Raw genomic sequence first — 12,669 nt, forward strand, 5'->3', positions numbered from 1 at the left:
ATTTAAGTCAGTGACTATGAAGCAGGGTGGTAAACTGGCCCTTGAGACAGAAGATCTGGTCAATCTGGGAGAGCCCATGGAAAGCCTGCCAGGAGCCTAATAAGGTTAGAAGTACTGCACACATCTGGGCCAGTTCAATTCCATGAATATCACCAGAATGCTATCCACCTCAAACCTGCAGAGCAGAAGAGAAATTAGTTTCAGATGGGGAAAGGCATAGATCAATTGTACTGATCCCACTGAGCCACCAGAGCACCCATTGCTTCTGCCAGTGAGTCACTGCATCAGGAGACCAACCTGTGCATATTGGTGTTAAACCTGAAGGCCAAGAAGTTCACATCTAATGCCCCCCACCTGTTACAGAGGTCCCAAAGACCTCCCAGTAAGAGACCATTCTTTCAAGTCTAGCAGCTTATAGGTTGAGGTTGTCTGCCTGCCAATTGTTCACTCTCCGGATGTTAAAAGCCAACAAGGCTGGAATGTGAAGTTCTGCATAAGAAATACGGTTGGGTGGCTCCTTGCTTGTAAAGTCTGAGTCTCTGAGCTGAAAGTTATATGTTTTTCCGGTGTAAAAGAACTCTTGCCTAAAGTGTTTTCAGAATAAAATCCAGATACTCAAAACAATGAGTCCGTTTCAATGCTGATTTTTGAAGGGCCAAAATCCAACCGAAAATTTGAAGGGTCTGGACAGTCCATAGCACATTAGTTATATACTTAATGAAGTTATCTAAAGAAGCCCCAAAAAGTCCATCAAAAGGCATGTGCAGCAAGTATTTTTTGCACTGCTGTTTCGCAGACTAACATTTTAGCCTAAGAGATCATTGCATATAGACAGAATAATTCTGAAAATAATATTGACAAATTACAAGCCCCCATACACCAGAGTGCTATGCTGCAGGCATATCTATAAGAGGCAGTAAAATAATAGCACAGGGAGACTTTCACCCTTCAGATATTGCAGATACAACAAGTCTCATAAGACACTTCAATGACAGCCATAAGTGTGACTCCCAAAGACAGAGGCATGGTGGCAAAGTTGGAGGGCCAAACTTTTCCTACCTTTCTATAGTGGATTGCATAGTAAGACCTGGTAGCAAAAATAAATAATAATTTGTCAATAGGGTCCTTTAACACTGTGGAATCCTAAATGAGAACAGTCAGTGTTTTGTTAGGGTGTGATATAGCTAGATCCACTGAGGAGACAGTCCAGTTCTAAAAGCCTAAATGTAGTCAAAATAAAAAAACAAAAACACACACATATAAAAATCATAACAAGAGACTTACTATTAATGAGCTGTGTCCCTTGTGTTGCTGGCTCCTGATTCCATTGAAATCTTGCTCAATCAATTCTCACCCAACTGCCATAATCCTATTTATTCATAGAAGCTAGATCATGTTTCATTCATAGAAGTTGTAGTACCGGCTTCTATTAATGGAGGAGCTGGGAGAAAAGAGCAGGCATAGTTGGGCACATTTGATGAGTGTGAATGATAGCTCTCTGAGTTCTATTAATCCCCGCAATACCAGAAATTTATGGTGGTGATAGGTGGGTAGTCATAGAGGAAAATGTCTATGAAACTAGGGGACAGAAGCACAAGGAACACAACAAATTAATAGTTATGTCCCTTGTGCTAATTTTTGTGTTTAATAAGAGCCTCCTTCAACAGATAGTGGTAATTTTTGATGAGAAAAAAAAACTTATTAGGATTTATCCTGTCTAAAAATAGATCTGGTTTGAATAAGCAGTGTACTTGTGTTTTTAAAGGGAACCCGGACTAGTAACAGCACTAGTATTAGCCTCTGGCTGTTCCGTTGTTAAACAGATTCACTTTGGGGGTTATTTACTAAAGGCAAATCCACTTTGCACTGCAAGTGCACTTGAAAGTGCACTAAAAGTGCACTTGGAAGTGCAGTCGCTGTAGATCTGAGGGGGATATGCAAGGGAAATAAAAAACTGCATTTTAGTTTGCACATGATTGGATGATAAAATCAGAAGAGCTTCCCCTCATTTCAGATCTTCCCCTCAGATCTACAGCGACTGCACTTTCAAGTGCACTTGCAGTGCACTTGTAGTGCAGAGTGGATTTGCCTTTAGTAAATCAACCCCAGTGTGTCAATAGGAATTGATATGGTATCTTTATGTTTGAAAGAAATACCAGTAGTATCGATACCTGTACCATTTTTAGGATTGGGAGCGATACCACGAGATCACTCTCATCCCTAATGGATTTTCAAGACTCCTCATCCAACAGAAGGTCCAGAGGCTGCTACAGCTGCAGGAATATCAGAACAGGACTCTGGAGGTGACGTTGTAAAAGTACACCTGCAGCCTCTTCATTCTAAGTCAGCAATAAAAGCTATAATTCCATCTATAAAATCTAGCATAGCTGTAGAGAACTCCTCACTAAATATGGATTAGGAGGGGGTCACACCCGATGGAGCCAGGGGTGACTTCGAGGAGTGTGTTGTCTCAAGTGGGGAACAATGGTCCAAGCTATTGGTGTCAGGTCCCTGAGAAGGAATAGTGGGGTTGATTTATTAAAAGCAAATCCACTTTGCACAACTAGTGCACTGCAAGTGCACTTGGAAGTGCACTTGGAAATGCAGTTGCTTTAGATGTAAGGGGAAGATCTGAAATGAGGAGAAGCTCTGCTGATTTTATCATCCAATCATGTACAAGCAAAAAAGGCTGTTTTTTATTTTCCTTGCATGTCCCCCTCAGATCTACAGCGACTGCACTTCCAAGTGGATTTGCCTTTAGTAAATAAACCCCAATGCACGTTACTCTGGAGGTGTTAGTGTATTGTGAGCTGGAGAGTGTCAACACAGCGGAACAGCTCCACTTGCATTTGAGATCTGACATGTCGCACTGCTAGACTGGGGCAACTACAATAGGTAAATAGTTAATGGCCAGAGGTAACTGGATCACTGTAGACAGCAGCACAGTATAACTAAGGTGAAAATCATGTGCTGCCTGCAATTAGAGAATAAAAGAAAAAAAAGTAGTAAAAAAAATATTTTTTAAAGCACATCTGCCCCCTATGCATACACACAAATGCACATGTGGATCCCACATGCATAATGCATATGTAAACAGCGATTACAGCACACTCGAGGTATTGCTGCTAACGTCAGAGTGATAGCAATAATTTTAGGGCCAAAATTTACAATTAACTCTACAATGATAACCTGTAAAGGCTTTTAAGGTGTTGCTTTTGAAGCATTTTAGACTTGCCACCATTTCTCCACTGCATGCAGTTTTAAAGTGATTGTAAAGGTTTTTTGTTTGTTTTTTTAAACAACAAACATAATATACTTACAAGGGTTTTTCACAGAGCAGCCCCAATCCTCCTCCGACGGCGCTCTTGGCCCTTCCTCTTCATCGGGTGCCCCCTTGGAGAGACGCTTTTCATGGGGGCACCTGTGCGGGCGCGCTCACAAGTCCCCCTGCTGCGTCCAGACAGCAGGACTCAGCCCCGCCCCCAGCTCTCGTGTCACTGGATTTGATTGACAGCAGTGGGAGCCAATGGCACCTACTGCTATCAATCTATCTAATGAGGACAGAGACCGCGGCTGAAGCCCCTGGGCTCGTGCTTATTGCTGGAATGTACGGGTTCAGGTAAGAAAAGGGGGGGGGGGCTCTGGGGGGAAGCTGCAGCACAGAAGGTTTTTCACCCTAATGCATAGAATGCATTAAGGTGAAAAACCTTGAGACCTTACAACCACTTTAAGTCTTGACATGTTTGGCATCTATTTACTTGATGCAACCTCATCTTTTATACTTTACAAAAATATTGCATACTATATTGTGTTTGTGTGCACTAAAATAAATTTTAGTGTACTTTTTTGTGAAAATTTGTGTTTGATAAACAGGTGCACAAATATTGTGTTACATAAAAATGTCAACAGCTACTCATTTGTTCTCAAGGCCTATGCTTTCCAAAAATGTATAATGTTTGTGGGTTCTAAGTAATTTTCTAGCAAAAAAAATATTGATTACTAAACTCTATTTCTAAACAAGCCAATATACCTTGTAAGGAAGCATAAATAAGTTAACAACTTAGATATACAAATCTTATGCAGTTGCTGGCTTTCATTTACAGAATTGCACAAAAACAAGAATGACAAACAATTCAAATTGAAAAAACAAATATTTTTATATACAGAGATGTACATATTGTAGCACACCAAATTAAATGCCTGCTGTTAAAAAAAAACAAAACAAAAAAAAAAAAACAAAAAAAAAACTGCACAACCTCCATGCTGTGTAGATACACAGGATTTTAACAAATATATTGGCTTAAATAAAACAAGAAGCCTAAATGTGCCACATGAGCTGACATGGACTTGGAACATTTTTTGTCTTAAGTTATCAGGGAAGGTCATCTACTCATGTGCAGAATATGGCCTCCTTTGGGTCATATGGGAATGTATGTTTATCATAAAAGATGGAAGTGCTGTATTGTGTTTCACAGCTATATCACTGTTGATCATTTTGACATTTATAGTTTGTCATGTGCAAATAAGGTTCAGAGTGCATACTATGCATGTGGTCTAACAAGCATGTTGTAGAACAATCTTGCCTTGACAAATACAACTATGGAGCATCAAAAACAAAGGCCTCAATATTATTAAAGTGACATCAAGGAACAATCAGCTTTTTGTTTATAAAGTATCCTCCATGTTTAACATTGCTGCAAATTAAAGAAGAAGTTTACAATACGAAATAAAAAAAAATAAATTAGGAGGGTAATTGGTAAAGACAAGAGTTATTGGATCTGAAAAAAGTCGAAACCTAGCTATCCCCTTCAACAGAAGTTTCATTATTGGTGGAATACCTTCTAAGGGTTATCCAGGCCTACAGGGATTTAGATGCTGTGTTTTTCTTCTCATCACAACACAAGGCTACTCAGAATAGGGAGACAGATTTTACCATTTAGCATTTAAGGTTAACAAGGGACATGATAAACCAAACATGTTTTATATTAAAGAAAATACACTGCCTTGAAAAGTATTCATACCCCTTGAAATTTTCCACATTTTGTTACAACCAAAAACGTAAATGTATTTTATTGGGATATTATGTTATAGACCATCACAAAGGTGCACTTAATTGTGAAGGGGAAAGAAAATGATAAATGGTTTTCAAACTTGTTTACGAATAAATATCTGAAAAGTGTGACGTGCATTTGTATTCAGCCCCCTTTAGGCCTCATGTACACTGTTGCTGCTAAACAGACGTTCAAAGGCAGTTGGACACTTTTTTCAACTGCCCCTGAACTCATCCAATGTTATCTTATGTGTACATGCACACAGGTTTGTTTACTGTCGCTTTTAGGCAGTTGCGTTTATAGGCCTTTTTTTGAAGGCAAAAAAATGAGTTCAGACGCCAAAGTTTCTGACGTTTTAGATGCCAAACGCGTCTAAATGCATCTAAACACGGTAACCCGCGTTTAGCTGCATTTCGTTTATAGGCGTTTTTTGTTTTTGACCATTTAAATTTTTTTTTTTTTTTTTAGCAACGCTTCTAAACACAAACGCTACAAAAATGCCGCTAAATGCAGCATGTAAACGCAGCAAAACGGACGTTTTAAACATGGGTTACTATCTGTCAAGTTAAATCGTTCAGGTGAAGTCCCCTGTACACGAAGCCTTACTCTGATACCCCTAACTAAAGTCTAGTAGAACCAAGTGCCTTCAGAAGTCAAATAATTAGTAAATAGAGTCCACCTGCATGTAATTTTATCTCGGTATAAATACAGCAGAGATCCACAACTTAGGTGGAGAAATCTGTCCACAGGACAACTATTAGTTGTGCACTCCACCAATCTGGCCTTTATGGAAGAGTGGCAAGAAGAAAGCCATAAGAAGTCCTGTTTGCAGTTTGTGAGAAGCCATGTGGGGACACAGCAAACATGTGGAAGAAGGAGCTCTGGTCAGATGAGGCCAACATTGAACTTTTTGGCCTAAAAGCAAAACGCTATGTGTGGCGGAAAACTAACTAATGTACATCACCCTGAACATATCATCCCCACCATGAAACATGGTGGTGGCAGCATCATGTTGTGGAGATGCTTTTCTTCAGCAGGGACAGGGAAGATGGTCAGAGTTGATGGGAAGATGGATGGAGCCAAATACAGGGGGCAATCTTAGAAGAAAACCTGTTAGAGTCTGCAAAAGACTTGAGACTGGGGCAGAGGTTCACCTTCCAGCAGGACAACGACCCTAAACATACAGCCAGAGCTACAATGGAATGGTTCAGATCAAAGCATATTCATGTGTTAAAATGGCCCAGTCATAGTTCAGACCTAAATCCAATTGAGAATTTGTGATAAGACCTGAAAATTGCTGTTCACAGACACTCTCCATCCAATCTGACAGAGCTTGAGCTATTTTGCAAAGAAGAATGGGCAAAAATTTCACTCTCTAGATGTGCAAAGCTGGTAGAGACATCCCCAAAAAGACTTGCAGCTGTAATTGCAGAGAAAGGAGGTTCTACAAAGTACTGACTCAGGGGGGCTGAATACAAATGCACGCCACACTTTTCACATATCTATTTGTAAAAAATGTTGAAAACAATTTATCATTTTTCTTCCACTTCACAATTATGTGCAACTTCGTGTTGGTCTATCACATAAAATCCCAGTAAAATAAATTTACGTTTTTTGGTTGTAACATGACAAAATGTGGAAAATTTCAAGTAGCATGAATACTTTTTCAAGGCACTATATACAACTCTGCAATAAAACGCCCTCAATTTTGTATACTTGGAGGGGACTGCTTTTTTTCAACAAAACTACAGTTGCATTTAACCTAGTGACTTACAAGCCTGTGGTACAAAATAATATTATATATATATATATATATATATATATATATATATATATATATATATATATATATATATATATATATATATATATATATATATATATATATATATATATATATAATATATAAAAACAGGATTTAATTTAAAAATATATATGGTATTTAATTGCACTTATATCATTTGCTTTAATAAAAGAATTACTGGAACATCAGGCACATTACAACAAATAGGGATCAAGAAAAAAAGTTTATTGGTGGAAAACAAAATGGAGGGTCAGATTTTAAATTAACTGTAACTTGAAATGTCACAATAATTCAATTTTAAAAACCTGCAATCATGAATTCTAATAATAAAATAATTTGGTCTGAAAATGGAAAAAAAATGTAAATCAACTCAAGGCTATAATTACCAAGTTGAAAATAAATTAGCCCGTGGAAACTTAACGTGGCAAAGAATCATCACTGGCTTGTCATTTTCCTGTGTGATATCACAATGTTTTGTGATAAAAGGATTATACTTTTCAAAAGAGCAGGGGCTAGTTTTTCCATTAAAGCAGACTGATAATGGGTACTAGGTCATTGGGAACTTCTGTTTAACATCACCACTTAAATGGTAGCTTAGTGAAGACTTCTCCTGTTGGCATATGCAAGTTTTATATGTATGACAGATAGTTTGTGCATTTTGTAAAGACACAAGGAAGAGATGAGAAATCTCCCTAGTAAGACACAAACAGCAATAGACTGTCTGACAGGGGTTGTATCCATTTATTACTCTATCCAAAAGTGAAAAAAAAACAATGTACACTTTAAGGAGAGCTCCACTTGCTGTCATAACTATATTGTCATTTTGTAAAAACCCATACTGAATAATATACTGCTGTTAACATTAATACAGCGAATGCCAACGACTAATGCAAACAAATGCCTTAGAAGTCTTTAATTCCAAGGAATATCAACTAAAAAAAAAAATCAAACTCTACTATTAAGGATAAATATAAATTCAGGTAAGCTATAGCACAGTAAATACACATTAGATATCAGTATTTGCTTTCATGTCCAATTAACCATCAAAAGGTAAAATCCAGAGAGAACAAACATAACTTGACACTGTTACCAATGAAATAAAAAGTTTCTTTCAAAAATAAAAAAAGGAATGTGGGAATGTGGAATGTATTAAACTGAAGATTTAATCATATTATTATGTGCTTATTTAATTCTAAGTAAATGTGTACAACAAACAAAAGGTAAATGAAGCAAAAATTATGAGAATTTACTCAAGGAATCCCCCCATAAATAAAAAGCACTCTTAACTTCCCTATAACCTCTCACCAAAGCATGCGACTTGGGGAAAATTATCCCCGTAAGCAAATTCCAATTTCTTCCCAGCTTGTTTACCTAACCACTTAATGTGACCTCTGAATTCTCAAGCACTTTTTACGTTATATTGTGCACTATGTAAAGTTTCTTTAACTGTTTTCTTTATGGGACCAATGATTGGCTTTTTGGCAGCTGTGTAATAGGCCTGTGAAACCTTAGAGCGCCATGGTGGTCCGACTTTATTTTTTCTAAACTTGACGTTTTAATGAGGACAATTAGAAGTAATTGAAATTCGAGGGGCTTTCTTGTGTTTTTAACAGTTTGATTATTTTTACCACCTTTGGCACAATTAAACATGAATATGAGAAAGCAAAATGTGTGAAAATTAGAGTCATACAAAATTACTGGAAAAAAATGAAATGTAAAAAAAATAAAGAAATAAACAGCTATCCTGGTCAAGAATCTAAAAACCTGATATGACTTTGGAAAAAAATATTATAGAAAAAGCTGATGTGTGTGCCACAATATCCTTATAATTAAATCGTACAAACAGTAAAATTGGGGAAGGGGGGAATAAACCTCAACTCACAGCAAACTATGTCTCTACATGGTGATTACATCATAAAGGTATTTTATTTCAACCAAAAGCTTGTGTAATAAAGGGATTAAATATGAACACTGTACCCATTAATATGAACACTGTATCCTTTATTTAAAGTAAAAAAGCTATTCAGTAAAGGATCACCAAATTCAGAGTTCCAGTGGCTGAATATATTTATGCAATTACATTTTTAAATAATTATAACATTGTAATATTATGTCCTAATTAGAATATTCACTTTCAAAATGTCTACCCTTCTTTGTCACCCATCTGTACCCCTCCTTCCCTGAATATTCAAGACTAAGCACAATAAAATGAAAAAAAAAAATCATTCTCATGTTAAGTACGCAAAAGTTATTTCTACATTTTAAGGCCAGTAGGCATAAAAAATAACACGATAAACAATACACAGCATTCATAGTGTAGGCTTGATTTTATTATGTCAAATGCCAACATGCAAAAACTGTAGTTAACAAGTGAAACAGTGCAAAATGCGGTATTTCAAATGAACAACACACTGCAGCTTGTCATCAATTTAAATGCATTGAACACAAGCAATGCCCCCAACTAAGGCTTCAAACTTGTACAGCACATTTTCACTCAACTCAACCAGATTGCCTGTCACATCTGACATGACTTGTCAAAAGTTACCCTTCACTGCTCATGGGCAACATGGAAGGTCAGAGGACCAAATACAACGGTCCTACCCATCCCATTTTTTCTCATTTTGAGCAGCAAATATTGAACTTTTCACTGACAACCCGAGCAGGTTGAAGGAGCTGCCAAAAAAACAGAAGCCATCCAAAGCCTGAGATGAAGGGAAAAGACTAGCCTATTTATTTTTACATGCCAGTGCCAAGCTATTACCGTTGACAATTTTGGAAAAAATTATACACGAACTACATTTAATCCAAAACCGCACAATATGTTTTGGAGAGTATTGTATTTTTATTACTTGGAAACCATAACAGTTAATCAGCATTGACTCCGCTTCTTATAAATGCTCACTTCTATAAACTCACTTAATAGATTTTTAGTTTTGTGCAATTACAGTATGATTGTATTCTTTTCTTTGCTGCCTCAACTTACATATGATGTCAATTATAAAAATGCAGGGGAAAAAAGCATTACATCAATTTTTTTCAAACAACAATATCCTCTCTGTGAACCTAGATATTGTACTTTCACACCCATTACAGTAAATATTTTAAGTCATAACATTTTCCTAAAGCTTTGTGCACCAGAACTGCTTGGACTAAGAACGCCCCCAAAAGCTTGCCCTAAAAATATCAATGTTAGTGCAAATAAAAAAAGTATCACAGACAATACTTAGTTGCAAATTAACTAGTATGGCTACAATCACCTAAAGTCATAAAGGAATATTACCTTTGCATTTAACACAGTGATAAGCTACCATTACAGCTGTTGTGGAACTACATGTCCCAAGAAGCTAGTGAGTGAATACAGATAACAGAAGATCATAGGCAATGGGAATTGTAGTTCTATTGCAGTTGGAGGTTCCTTTAGCATTTTGATGTTGGAGCATTGAGGATTTGCTGTTATGAATAACACTCAAAAATGCGCAACTTTAATTCACATTAATGTGCAGCCAAAACATTTTTTTTTTATTTCAATTTGGATAGAGTAGGGAAGGGCTAAAACTCATACTTGGTTATTTTTGCTTTCACTGTACTAGTAGGGCAAGTTCCATTGATTTCACAACCCAGAGACCCTCCAGGAGGTTCAAGGAAATTGCCCAACGTAAGGAAAATTCTTAGATCAAGTGTCCCTATTAAAAGATTTCCCTTACTGCCTGTTCTGAAGACAACTCTAATGCCGTATACACACGAGCGGAATGTCCGACAGAAAAAGTCCAATGGGAGCTTTTTATCATATATTCCCATCGTGTGTATGCCCCATCGGACTTTTTACGTCGAAAATTCTGACGGACCTAGAAAAAGAACATGTTCTAAATTTTCCGACGGAACCAATTCTTATCAGAAAAACCGATCGTCTGTATGCTGTTCCGACGTACCAAAAACGATGCATGCCCTGAAGCAAGTACGAGATGAAAGCTATTGGCTACTGGCTATTAAACTTCCGTTTTCTAGTCCCCTGGGTGAAATCCCATATGGGTATGTCCATTCCTTTAGCGGCCACCAGAGGGCACGTGCGTGCACCCGCTGAACAGCAGGGGGAACCGATGCACGTAGCCGGCGGCACACAAATCCCTGTGCTGTCAGGGAAGAGGAGCCATATCGTTTGTTCCTACTAAGTAGGAATATCGATATGTCTCCTCTCCTAGTCAGTCCTATCCCCATACAGTTAGAACACACAATTAACCCCTTGATCGCCCCCTAGTGTTAACCCCTTCCCTGACAGTGACATTTACACAGTAATCAGTGCATTTTTATAGCACTGATCGCTGTAAAAATCCCAATTGACCCAATAAAGTGTCAAATGTCTCCGATCTGTCCGTCGCAATGTCGCAGATCACCGCCAATACTAGTTAAAAAAAAAAAAATGATAAAAATGCCATAAATCTTTCCCATAGTTTGTAGACACTATAACTTTTGCGCAAGCCAATCAATATACGCTTATTGCGATTTTTTTTATCAAAAATATGTAGAAGAATATATATTGGCCTAAACTGATGAAGAAATGTGTTTCTTTTTAAAAAAATGGGGATATTTATTATAGCAAAAAGTAAAAAATATTTCAAAAATATTGTTTTTTTTTTTTTCAAAATTGTCGCTCTTTTTTTATTTACAGCGCAAAAAATAAAAACCACAGAGGTGATCAAATACCACCAAAAGAAAGCTCTATTTGTGGGGAAAAAAGGACGCAAATTTCGCTTGGGTACAGCGTCGAACAACCGCGCAATTGTCAAAGTGACGCAGTGCCAAATTATAAAAAGTGCTCTGGTCAGGAAGGCGGTAAAATCGCCCGGCGCTGAAGTGGTTAAAAGATTCTAAAGATCATTTCTTTGTGAATTATCAGTGAGTGTAACAAGCATTTTCTAGCATTATTACGCAAGTATTAAAGTGACATTAAAGCTTAATTTTATTAATAAAACAAACACGTTATGCTTACCTGCTCTGCATAATGGTTTTGCACAGAGCAGCTCAGATCCTCTTTTTCTGGGGTCCCCCATTGGCCCTCTAGGCTCATCCTCTAAAGCAAGTGCCCCCATGGAAAGCTGGCAGCTTGTTGAAAAAGACCAATTATTATGTAGCTCCTTCTACAAATAGAGGGAAAGAGTCAAGTCCCTTATATCACTAAAATCTATGTTTTCTATGCCACCCCCATCAAATCATTCCCCACATCTATTACCTTTTCTACCACCACCTCCTCCCTTTAGATTGTAAGCTCTACGAGCCGGGCCCTTCTGTCCCTTCTGTATTGAACTGTACTGTAACTGTGTTGTCCCCCTCTACACTGTAAAGCGCTGCGTAAACTGTTGGCGCTATATAAATTGTGTATAATAATAATGTTGACACAGCAGTTCTTGAAGCCTTTAAGGGAGCTTCTAACCTTGCATACAGCTCCACTGGCTTGTCCCACTTAATAATTAATAATCATATGCATTATTTCATATATACCTAAAAAAAGTACTCTTGTCCTTTAATTTTCTAAGATGTTAAAAGAGAAGTATGGGGATTAAAAAAAAAAAAAACATTTATAATCACCAAGGTGGATGCAGCATCAATCTGATGCTGCATCTGTCCTCTGCATGCTCTGCATTGAGAACTGAGTGATCAAACACCACTGATAGCTCAGTTCTCCCCCTTCACTCTGAGCAGAGAGCTGTGACAGTCAGTCACCAACTTTCTGCTCTGCTCCTCCAGTGCTCACTGGAGCACTGGACTGTGGAGGGGGCAGAAGCAGCTGGCTCAGTCTCTGAGGGGCTGAGCTAGAAG

At 37.7% G+C, this 12,669-nt stretch overlaps 1 protein-coding gene across 6 annotated transcripts in view; it reads right to left on the bottom strand.

Annotated features, from left to right (window-relative positions):
- The window catches only part of MGMT (O-6-methylguanine-DNA methyltransferase), a 728,754-nt gene that overhangs the window by 415,636 nt on the left and 300,449 nt on the right, over positions 1-12,669 (bottom strand). The gene's annotated exons all lie outside the window — the stretch shown is intronic.

This window comes from Aquarana catesbeiana, linkage group LG08 (assembly GCF_042186555.1).
Source record: "Aquarana catesbeiana isolate 2022-GZ linkage group LG08, ASM4218655v1, whole genome shotgun sequence".
NCBI classification, from domain to species: domain Eukaryota; kingdom Metazoa; phylum Chordata; class Amphibia; order Anura; family Ranidae; genus Aquarana; species Aquarana catesbeiana.